Raw genomic sequence first — 12,388 nt, 5'->3', positions numbered from 1 at the left:
TGTTGCACAACGAAATGGTGTCCTCTGTTGAAGTCTGGATTTGGTAGCAGTGTAATTTTCTCCCTCCAGCTTCTTAATTGAAAGTTTCAAACTTACGGAAAAGTTGAAGAATAGTACAATGAACACCCATATGCAGTTTACTTAGATGCACCAGTTACTACTTTGCAACAATTATTTATAGCAGTATAAATATTCACAGTTGTATTGCAGTGTTTATATTTTGATCATTTATGCTTATTGTTTTCTTAGCTAAGTCAGATATTTCAAATAATGTTAGAAAACACGAATTTTCATAAAACTGTTTTTTAGAGTCATTATTTACTTGTTTGGTAACAGCTTTATTGAACCGTAATTTACATACCATACAGTTGAACCATTTAAAGTGTACAGTTCAGTGATTTTTTTTTTTTTTAAGTATATTTGAAGAGTTGTGCAACCATTACAAGTCTATTTTTTTAATGTGGTAACATCTATATATAATATAAAATTTGGCATTTAGCTATTTTTAAATGTTTAATTCAGTGGCATTAATTACGTTTAAATTATTATGCTACCATCACCATCACTCATTACTAAAACTTTCTCATCATCCCAAATTGAAACTCTGTACCGGTTAAGCAATGACTCTCCCTTATCCCTTCCCACACAACCCCTGGTAATCTCTAATCTACTTCCTGTCTCTATGAATTTGCTTATTCTACGTATTTCATATAGGTGAAATCATGCAATGTTTGTCCATTTGTGTCTGGATTTTTGTTTAGCATATGTTATAGCATGTCAGTATTTTATTTTTATCAGATTTACTGCAAATAGTTTCAAAAATCAGTCGGTTAATTCTACAAGACTTGTTAGAAAAAACAGTTCTTTGTTGTCACTGTACTTCTGCCCTCAAGTGTCTTCAAGTTTTTTACTTTATGTTTTGACATTTACTTCTGTACCTCAAAATTCCATCCTTCTAGGTTATTTTTTACTTCTCACCATAGAAGTTGTAGATTTAGTTGTTTTTCATCCCTGCATTGTGCCTCCCTTCCTACCCTGCACCCTATTTCTCCTCTTATAATTGTATGGTAATTTTGGTTAAGAATTAAGTGTGTGCATTATGTTAACAGTATACACAGCTGGGCCTTGGGCTCTTCATTCTTCTGAATCGATGGTCAAAGAAGGGAGTTGCTTCACTGACTGGGGTGACTGATCCTGAATACCATGGGGTAATTGGGCTCCTAGTTCACTGGAGTTAAGGAAGAGTATGTCTGGATCCAGGAGGTCCTTTAAGATGTCTCTTAGTTACATGCCCTCTGATAAAAGTTAGTGGAAAACTACAACAATACAATTCAGGCAGGACTGCTAATGGGCCAGATCTTCTTGAATAAAGATTTGGTCAATCCCATCAGACAGAGCCATGGCCAACTGTCATGTTCACTGAAGGCAAAGGAAATATGGAATGGGTATTAGAAGAAGGTACTTAGAAATATCAGCTACGACCACTTTGTCTTCACAATGCTTTGTTTTTTTTTTTGCAATAATATTAGTGTTTTTTGTTTTGTTTATAGGGGGAGGGTTCTTAGTTTTCTGTGTACTTACTACTAAGAGTAAAACTCTTGGTAGTTTTTTATATTCTCCACATGATCCGATAAATCCAATGTTTTGTGATTTTCGTCATCTTGAGGAAATCTCACCTAGAGCTTTTGTATCTTCCTCCAATCTGTTCTGGTTTCCTTCTGTGCCTAGTGAACATCTGTCATTTTGGGGATTCTTTTCAACTCTTGTATGGATTCTGTCTTCCTTATTTTTGGTTTACTCACTCATTTTGAATGTAGAGCAAATAATTCAATAGTTTTTTGAGAAAGGGACTGTAGGAGGAGGTAAATATCTGAGAGCTTGCATTATCTAAAAATATCTTTATTCTCTTCTCACAGTTGTTTGCTGGTTTGGCTGGTATAAAATACTGGATTGGAAATCATTTTTGCTCGCAATTTTGAAGGCATTACTCCACTGTCTTCTAGTGTTGCTATTCAGCATGAAGTCCTTCTGATTCCAGATCCTTTGTATGTGACTTTTCTTTTTCTTTTTTTTTTTTCCATCTTTGAAAGCTTGTTGACTCTTTGTTCCTAGAGTTCACAAGTATATACCTTGCTGTAAGTATATTGTTCATACATTGTATTGGATAGAAGGGTCCTTTTGATCCAGAAATTTAGTTTCTTCAGTTTTGAAAACTGTTATTCAGATGTTGACCTACTTTCACTTGACTTCATAATTTTTTTTCATCTTCTTTGTTTTGTTGCATTTTGTTGTTTTGCTCAACTTAATTGAAAGTTTCCTCAACTTTGTCTTCAAACTTTTTAAAATTAACTTTATCAAAAAAATATTTTTAAAAACCCATTTCCAGACAAAATAAAACAAAGGAATAGGAAAAAAGCAAATATCCTGAAATAACTTCATTGCTTCCAATATGCTTCTACCGTACCACAAGGAAATTAGCAAACCATAGTCATTCCTGAGCATTCCCATATTAAGATTACCTTATCTGTTATTGTTGTTCCCCTTTCACTAACAGCTGTCTATCTCTAGGTCCCCTATATTCTACTTTAAAGAGTTCACATTAGTGGAGCAATGTCTCTCCTTTTGTATGTGACTTAATTTCACTCAACATTATGTCCTCGAGGTTCATTCATGTTGTCATATGCTTCACAACCTCGTTCCTTCTCACTGCCGCATAGTATTCCATCGTATGTATATACCACATTTTGTTTACCCACTCATCCTGTGTAGGACATTTATATTGTTTTCATTTCTTGGCAATTGTGAATAATGCCTCTGTGAACACTGGTGTGCCAACATTTGTTTGTGTCACTGCTTTCAGGTCCTCTGGTAAATACCAAGAAGTTAAATTGCTGGATTGTAGGGTAGCTCAATACCTAGTTTTCTAAGGAACTGCCAAATACAGTCCCACCAGCAAAGAATAAGAGTTCCAATTTCTCCACACCCTCTTCAGCATTTGTAGTTTCCTGTTTGTTTAATGGCAGCCATTCTAATTGGTGTGAGATGGTATCTCATCGTTGTAGTTTTGTGGGGCAGATGTTTTCTTGATGGTTAGATTTGCTTGGAATGTACCCCACTCAGCTGTGGGAGATGATTCTGATGAGATGTTCCCATGGAGGTGTGGCCCCGCCCATTCAGGGTGGGCCCTGATCGGTGGAGCTATATAAATGAGCTGACTCAAAGAGAGAAAAGTGAGTGCAGCTGGGAGTGATGTTTTGAAGAGAAGCAAGCTTGCTAGAGAGGAACGTCCTGGGAGAAAGCCGTTTTGAGGCCGGAGCTTTGGAGCAGATGCCAGCTGCCTTCCAAGCTAGCAGAGGTTTTCCGGATGCCATTGGCCATCCTCCGGTGAAGGTACCCGATTGCTGAGGTGTTACCTTGGACGCTTTGTGGCCTTAAGACTGTAACTGTGTAGTGAAATAAACCCCCGTTTTATAAAAGCCTATCCATCTCTGGATGATTTGCATCTCCTTAATAGTTAGCAAAGATGAACATTTTTTTGTGTGTTTTTTAGCCATTGTATTTCCTCTTCAGAGAAATGTCTTTTTGTATCTTTTGCCCATTTTATAATTGGGCTATTTGTACTATTGTCATTGAATTGTAAGATTTCTTTATATATACAAGATGTCAGTCTCTTATCAGATAGGTGGTTTCCAGTTTGTGTTTTTTTTTCTTTTGCATTTCTGCTGTTAGGTTTTATTTTATTTTATTATTTTTCTCCCATTTTTTGAATTGTGAGCTTTAACCTATAGATGTAACAGTGATAATTTTCAATGTATGATTTCATAGGTACTTAGAGAGCAAATCTCATAGAAATGTCATGGGTCACGGTTTCACAACTTCAGCCGACTGCTGTTAGGTTTGAAGTTTAAGAATTCCTTTTGTTTCTGCATCTTGTTTCATGAATGCAGTATCTTTTACTTCTGAGGATATTAATGATGGCCTTTGAAATTGTTCTCCTCTGTACATAGTCTTTGTGTACCAAGTTCCTTTCTTTCTTTACTGTTTGTATGTTTGTTCTCTATCTGTTGTGTTTGAGGCTTTCCTCAGATCTGTGTTCAAGAGTAAAAGACTAAAGAGCATATTCTAAATGTGTGGTGTTTGTCAACTTTTAATTTCCTTGTAGGGTGAGCTCTATGACCGCCCCCAACTCTTTGTCGGTATCCTCTCCATTTTTCTTATTGGCTTGGTGAGATTCCTCAGAGAAGAATCTTTTATCTTCTGCTTAAGGAGTAGGCCTCGGAGCTTAGTGGGTGAAGATGGCTGGGTGATTTTACCATTTAGTTGATTCATTCCCTTTGTTTTTGGTATACATATACTCTTTTGCAATTTCATTGAGGTATAATCACACACTGTATTTTTTGTATTATACAGTTAAATCATGGTCGTAGTCCACTAAGATTACTGTGTTATGCATTCCCGTGTTGTAACTTTCACCTTTCCTTCTGGTGGCATGCAGGTGCATTGATACTCTTCGACTGTGCCTGGTGTTGCTCAGCCTAGAGGACTTCTGTTTTACTTCCTCTAGTGGAGAAAACCTCTAGTCTTCTGCCGGGCGAAGGGAGAAGTAATGTTCCAGTGGTGTGGATTGGAGGAGGAAATTTAGGTATCCAGTGCTACTTGACAGTTTTCAACCAATCTTGTGTTGTATCCCTCCAAATTCCAGAAGTACCAGTTGCTACCAATTCTGAGCCTCTTGAGGATACTGTGATGTAGATATAGTTGGCTCCTAGGTTTGTTCACTCATGACTTAGGATTTGGCATTCTTGGGTCTACTGAGTTAGTCATCATAACACATACCTACTTTCCACATTTCAAAATTTTGTAGCATACCTGCTTAGGTATGTAATTCACACTCAGCAGTCCTTTCTTATGGTGTTATGCCTTTAAAATCTCCACTGTAGCCTTAGGAGGGTTTAGGACAGGGAGTGAATTTAAGAATGTTTATTCATTTCTCCATCTTCACCTGGAAACACTCTAAATTCATCTTGAACAGACTTTCAGCCAATCCTGATTTTAGACCTATCTGTACTTCTCCATCTGGGTGCCTGATACAGACCACTGTGGGAAGTGAATCAGCTTGCTCTTCAGCTTTTCTCATTGCTGGCTTATGATTCTACAACTCACTTGGGTTTAACTCTCATCACCATCTGTACCAGTTTGTGTATATTATGTCCCCCAGAAAAAGCCGTGTTTTTGATGCAGTCTTGTGGGGACAGACATGTTAGTGTTAATTAAGTTGGAACGTTTGGATTAGATTCTGATTCTTTGATTGAGTGTTTCCACGGAGATGTGATCTACCCAACTGTAGGCGATAAATCTGATTAGATAATTTCCATTGAGGTGTGGCACCACCTATTCAGCATGGGCCTTGGTTAGTTTACTGGATAACTATATAAGTTCAGACAGAAGGAGCAAGCTTGCTAGAGCCAAGAGGGACACTTTGAAGAAAGCACAGGAGCTGAGAGAGGAGCTGCAGGTGAGAGACAGTTTGAAGACGGCCGTTGAATGCAGATTCTTGCTCCGGAGAACCTAAGAGAGGACAGATGCCCCAAGAGCAACTGAGAGTGACATTTTGAAGAGGAGTTGCAGCCTAGAGAGGGATGTCCTGGGAGAAAGCCATTTTGAAACAAGAACTTGGAGCAGATGCCAGCCACATGCCTTCCCAGCTAACAGAGGTTTTCTGGACACCATTGGCCATCCTCCAGTGAAGGTACCCGATTGTCGATGCGTTACCTTGGACACTTTATGGCCTTAAGACTGTAACTGTGTAACCAAATAAACCCCCTTTTATAAAAGTCAATCCATCCCTGGTGTTTTACATTCCAGCAGCATTAGCACACTGGAACAGATTTTGGTACCAGAGAAGCAGGGTGCTGCTGAGTTTGCAAATACCAAACATGTTGGAACGGCTTTTTAAATGGATAAGGGGAAGATTCTGGAAGAATTGTGAGGAACTTGATAGAAAAGGCCTAGACTGCTTTGTAGAGACTGTTAGTAGAAATATGGACTCTAAAGATACTTCTTACAAGGCCTTGAACAGAAATGATGAATTTGTTGCAAACTGGAAGAACAGTGATCCTGGTTTTAAAGTGGCAGAGAATTTGGCAACATTGAGTCCTGGTGTCGGATGGAAGAAAGAATTTGAGAGGGACGAGCTGGGATGCTTGGCTGATGAGATGTCAAAACTAAAAGTGGATATAGCATGGCTTCTCCTTGTGGCTTATAGTAAAATGTGAGTAGAGAAAAATAAACTTAGAACTGAACTCTTGGGTTCAAAGAAACCAGTAGCTGATGGTTTGGAAAATTCCGGGCTTCCAGGGGGTTGAATCCCAGAAGCTACAGCCCAACCTGAGGATTTAACCAAACATGGAACCCAGCCGCCATTTCCGTACAAGCCAGGATTGGAGATGGAGTTATCTGGAAAGGATTTGTGGAAAGTCCTATTGTCTGATGGCTTTGACCCTGTGTGCTTCATGCGAAGGAAGCCAACAGAATTTTTGTGAGATCTTTATAGATGGAGCTGCTGCTTGTCTGCACTGGACGAGACAGACAAGGAACAAATTGAAGGAAAAATTTCTTCAAAGACAGAGCCATGGAGGTTGAGATCTGGAGTCGAGAGGTCTCGGGCTGGGAGAGCTGAGTGGCCCACACGCATGGAAGGAGTGAGTTTGCCCCAGAGGTCGAGGGTGGGCCTTCCACCACGATGCTCAGGAAAGGTGTTGCCACCTCAGGCCTCAGAGAGGGTGGAGCACATTCCCAGAGGATTGGGGAGAGCCTGGCTGCCACCCCATTGTTCTGAAGGGGTTGAGCATGTGCCCTGGAGATGGAAGAGAATCCGGGTGCTGCCCTGATGTTTCAGGAGGGTGGGGCCGAGAAGATGGTCTCCCCAGTGTGTGGATATGTTGGAGCACTCACCCCGGTGTTTGGAGAGGAAAGGACTGCTGCAACGGCCCTTGGAAAGGGTTGGACTCCCGCTCTCTCAAGTCCCAAGGATGAAACACCATTCTCTAAATGACTCTCAGACTTTGAAATCTAATGAAGTTTGCCCTGCGGGTTTTAGAAATTGTTTTGGTTCCTTAAACCTTGTTTTTCTGACTTTCTCCTTATGGTGATGGGAATGTTTAGCCTATGAATGTCCTCCTTTGTATATTGGAAGCAGATTACTTGTTCTAAGTTGCACAGGTACGGAGCCAGAGGGTAATTTTGCTTTTGGACAGACCATGCCTGTAACTGATTTTGATGGGATCTTGTACTTACCTGTTGTTACTGAAATGATTTAAGTTTTTGTGATACTGTGATGGGATGAATCTATTTTGTATTTGGAAAGAATATGTTTTTCTGGGGTCCGGGAGGTGGAATGTACTGGTTTGCATATATTATATACCCCCAAAAAAGTCGTGTTCTTTGATGCAGTCCTGTGGGGGTGGACATATTAGTGTTGATTAAGTTGGAATATTTGGATTAGATTCTGATTCTTTGATTGAGTGTTTCCACGGAGATGCAACCCACCCAACTGTAGGCGATAACTCTGATTCAGCATGGGCCTTGAATAGTTTACTAGAGCACTATATAAGCTCAGACAGAAGGAGCGAGCTTATTCTTACAGCCAAGAGGGATACTTTGAAGAACGCACAGGAGCTGAGAGAGGAGCTGCAGATGAGAGACAGTTTGAAGATGGCTATTGAAAGCAAACTCTTGCTCTGGAGAAGCTAAGAGAAGAAAAATGCCCCAAGAGCAACTGAGAGTGACATTTTGAAGAGGAGCTGCGACCGAGAGAGGAAAGTCCTGAGAGAAAGCCATTTTGAAACAAGAACTTGGAGCAGATACCAGCCACGTGCCTTCCCAGCGAACACCAACTAACAGAGGTTTTCCGGACACCATTGGCCATCCTCCAGTGAAGGTACCCGATTGTCGATGCGTTACCTTGGACACTTTATGGCCTTAAGACTGTAACTGTGTAACCAAAGAAACCCGCTTTTTTAAAAATCAATCCATTTCTGGTATTTTGCATTCTGGCAGCATTAGCAAACTACAACACCATCCATCTGTTGACCTTTCCAAATATTTATTGTTGTTTCTTCACCTGTATGCTTTGCCCTATGTGTTTGATTCTTTTTAAATAAACTTTTCCTGCTATTTCATAAGGGGCTAAATTAAGTTTTGGGTATTCACTCTTCATTCTTTTTTTTCTTTTTTCTTTCTTTTTTTTTTTTTTTAATTAAATTCAGTTTTACTGAAATACATTCACACACCATACAATCATCCATGGTATACAATCCACTGTCCACAGTATGATAACATAGTTATGCGTTCATCACCACAGTCTATCTCTGAACATTTTCCTTACATCAGAAAGAACCAGAACAAGAATAAAAAATAAAAGTGAACAAAGAACACCCAAATCATCCTCCCATCCCACCCCATTTGTCCTTTAGTTTTTTTTTTTTTGTTTTTTTTTTTTTTCCATTTTTATTGAGATTGTTCAGATACCATACAATTATCCAAAGATCCAAAGTGTACAATCACTTGCCCCTGGGTACCCTCATACAGCTGTGCATCCATCACACTTAATTTTTGTTCAATTTTTAGAAACTTTTCATTACTCCAGATAAGAAATAAAGTGAAAGATGAAAAAAGAAAAAAAGAAAAGGAAACTCTAAACCTCCCCTATCCCTAACCAAACCCCCTCAATTGTTGACTCCTAGTATTGATATAGTACGTTTGTTACTGTTTATGAAAAAATGTTGAAATACTACTAACTGTAGTATGTAGTTTGTGATAGGTATATAGTTCTTCCCTATATGCCCCTCTGTTATTAACTTCTAATTGTCATACATTTGTTCTGGTTCATGAAGTGATTTCTAGTATTTGTACAGTTGATCATGGACATTGCCCACCAAAGGATTTAGTTTTATACATTTCCATTTTTTGACCTCCAACTTTCCTTCTGGTGACATATATGACTCTGAGCTTTCCCTTTCCACCTTATTCACGCACCATTCGGCACTGTTTGTTATTCTCACATCTTGCTACCAACACCCCTGTTCATTTCTAAACATTTAAGTTCATCCTAATTGAACATTCTGCTCATACTAAGCAAGAGCATCTACATTTCTTCCACAAGGCAGGAGGGAGAGTCAAAGAAGGTAGAGAGGCAAAAGAAAGAGGAAACAAAAAAATGACAGCTAGGAAGCAGCAAAAGGAAAAATAACCTTAAATCAAAGTAGAATAAAGAATCAGACAATACCACCAATGTGAAGTGTCTAACATGCCTCCCCTATCCCCGCCTCTTATCTGCATTCACCTTGGTATATCACCTTTGTTACATTAGAGGAAGCATAATACAATGATTCTATTAGTTACAGTCTCTAGTTTATGCTGATTGCATCCCTCCCCCAATGCCTCCCCATTTTTAACACCTTGCAAGGTTGACATTTGCTTGTTCTCCCTCATAAAAGAACATAGTACATTTTATCACAATTGTTGAATACTCTAGATTTCACCAAGTTACACAGTCCCAGTTGTTATCTTTCCTCCTTTCTTGTGGTGTCTCACATGCTCCCCGTCTTCCTCTCTCAATCGTATTCATAGTTAACCTTTGTTCAGTGTACTTACATTGTTGTGCTCCCATCTCCCAAAATTGTGTTCCAAACCACACACTTCTGTCTTCTATCACCCTGTAGTGCTCCCTTTAGTATTTCCTGTAGGGCAGGTGTCTTGTTCACAAAGTCTCTCATTGTCTGTTTGTCAGAAAATATTTTGAGCTGTCCCTCATATTTGAAGGACAGCTTTGCTGGATACAGGATTCTTGGTTGGTGGTTTTTCTCTTTCAGTATCTTAAATATATCACACCACTTCCTTCTTGCCTCCATGGTTTCTGCTGAGAGATCCGCACATAGTCTTATTAAGCTTCCTTTGTATGTAATGGATCGCTTTTCTCTTGCTGCTTTCAGGATTCTCTCTTTGTCTTTGACATTTGATAATCTGATTATTAAGTGTCTTGGCGTAGGCCTATTCATATCTCTTCTGTTTGGAGTATGCTGCGTTTCTTGGATCTGTAATTTTATGTCTTTCATAAGAGATGGGAAATTTTCATTAATTATTTCGTCTATTATTGCTTCTGCCCCCTTTCCCTTCTCTTCTCCTTCTGGGACACCAATGATACGTACATTATTGTACTTTGTTTCATCCTTGAGTTCCCGGAGACGTTGCTCATATTTTTTCATTCTTTTCTCCATCTGCTCCTTTGCGTGTAGGCTTTTAGGTGTTTTGTTCTCCAGTTCCTGAGTGTTTTCTTCTACCTCTTGAGATCTGCTGTTGTATGTTTCCATTGTGTCTTTCATCTCTTGTGTTGTGCCTTTCATTTCCATAGATCTACTAGTAGGTTTTTTGAACTTTTGATTTCTGCCGTATACATGTCCAGTGCTTCCTTTACAGCCTCTATCTCTTTTGCAATATCTTCTCTAAACTTTTTGAATTGATTTAGCATTAGTTGTTTAAATTCCTGTATCTCAGTTGAAGTGTACGTTTGTTCCTTTGACTGGGCCATAACTTTGTTTTTCTTAGTGTAGGTTGTAATTTTCTGTTGTCTAGGCATGGTTTCCTTGGTTATCCAAATCAGGTTTTCCCAGACCAGAACAGGCTCATGTCCCAGAGGGAAGAAATATTCAGTATCTGGTTTCCCTGTGGGTGTGTCTTAGAAAATTGCTCCACCCTTTGATGCCTCGGGTCACTGTGCTTTTCTGCCCAGCAGGTGACGCCTGTTTGCCTATAATTCTTGACTGGTGTGAGGAGGTATGACCATGTTCCCCCAGGCTCTGGGGTCTGGTTCTGAATGGCAAGGGCCCCACCCCTTTCCTCCTAGAGAAGACAGACCCCTCAGGTGGAGGTCATTAGCATTTCAATGGTCTCGCTCTCTGCTTGTGGTGTCTCCACCCTTCCCAGAGTCACAGCCCTGGAAACTGAAAATGACTGGGGCTTTCTCCACTGAGCCAAAAAAGAAACAGATAGTCCCCTTCAGACCCGGTCCAAGGCGACCCTCCTGCTCTCCCAGGTCAGTCGTAACCCAAAGCCTCTGTCTGTTTTTTGGGGCTGCGTACCTGTAGTGAGCAGTTCACACTCGCTACTTAAAACCCCAGTTGGAGCTCAGCTGAGCTGTATTCGCTTGCTGGGAGAGAGCTTCTCTCTGGCACCACGCGGCTCCGCAGCTCGGGCTATGGGGGAGGGGGTCTCCCGACCTGGTTCCGCAGGTTTTACTTACAGATTTTATGCTGTGTTCTCGGGCATTCCTCCCAATTCAGGTTGGTGTATGATGAATGGATGGTCTCGTTTGTCCCCCCCGCAGTTATTCTGGATTATTTACTAGTTGTTTCTGGTTTTTTGTAGTTGTTCCAGGGGGACTACTTAGCTTCCACTCCTCTCTATGCCGCCATCTTGCCCGAGTCCTCCACTCTTCATTCTTTATCTTTAAGTAGAATTCTACTTTAACATGTGTGATAATTGTTTTAAGAAATCTTGTTCTTACCTGGTTTATTAGAACAAAGAATTCCTGTGTGTTCATAGGATTCAAGGGAACTAATTCTTGGAATATATATCCTAAAAGCTCTACCCATGACTGTCTTCTAAGGCAGCTGTCACCTTCCCTTCGTAACCAAGCTTGCAGGAGTCACTGACTTTTTCCACTTCCAGATACGCCACTCATTTCTGAATTCACTGAAGTCTGGTATTTTCTACTTTGTATTCCAGTTAACCTCTCAGCAGAGCCACTAATACCCTGGTAATCCAGTGGTTACTAGTTTTTAATTTTGGGTGCATTAGATGAACACTTCCTCTTTCTCCTAGTAACTGTCTCCTCCTGACTTTCATGGTCCTCTTGGCAATACAATTACTGTTTTCATCTATTTCCTTTCATTTCCCTTTTGTTGAATCCTTTTTTCTTACCTTGCCTTTTAAATGTTGGTAATTCTTTTCATTTTCATCCTTGGTCCTCTTCTGTCGTTGCTTTACTGTCTCTTTGACTCTGAGCTTTAACTGTCATCATAACACTGAATTTTATATCCACAGTGCCAGTGTTTCCCCCAGACTTCAGGTCTGCATGTACAGCTCCATACTTGAATCTTTCACCAGGATGTCTTTTAGACTCGGGAACTTGAAGCTCAGCTTTGTCTAAAATGGGTCCCCTCAAACTAGTTATTTTTTCTTCATTTCCTACTTCAGTGAATAGAAATCACTGTCACTTAGTCATCCAGACCAAATAACCTAGCAGTCATCCTTTTCCTTCTTTTTTTCTGTCAGTCATCAGGTCCTTTTTTAAAAAACAAAGAAACAAAAAACAAACAAAAAGAACAGC

At 39.9% G+C, this 12,388-nt stretch overlaps 1 protein-coding gene across 9 annotated transcripts in view; it reads left to right on the top strand.

Annotated features, from left to right (window-relative positions):
• Nucleotides 1-12,388, top strand: part of NSD1 (nuclear receptor binding SET domain protein 1) — a 227,456-nt gene that overhangs the window by 96,526 nt on the left and 118,542 nt on the right. Inside the window, exon 1 of one of the 9 annotated variants that reach the window (XM_037823134.1) lies at nucleotides 1,900-2,045. The exons of the other annotated variants lie outside the window; for them this stretch is intronic. The gene's annotated coding sequence lies outside the window, so the exon portion shown is untranslated. Of the gene's footprint in view, nucleotides 1-1,899; nucleotides 2,046-12,388 lie in introns of those variants that run through there. 9 annotated transcript variants of the gene reach the window in all.

The sequence above is a fragment of the Choloepus didactylus genome, assembly GCF_015220235.1.
Source record: "Choloepus didactylus isolate mChoDid1 chromosome 11 unlocalized genomic scaffold, mChoDid1.pri SUPER_11_unloc1, whole genome shotgun sequence".
Classification (NCBI taxonomy): domain Eukaryota; kingdom Metazoa; phylum Chordata; class Mammalia; order Pilosa; family Megalonychidae; genus Choloepus; species Choloepus didactylus.
Note: the sequence above shows the minus strand (reverse complement) of the source record. Positions and strands in the feature narration are given on the sequence as shown.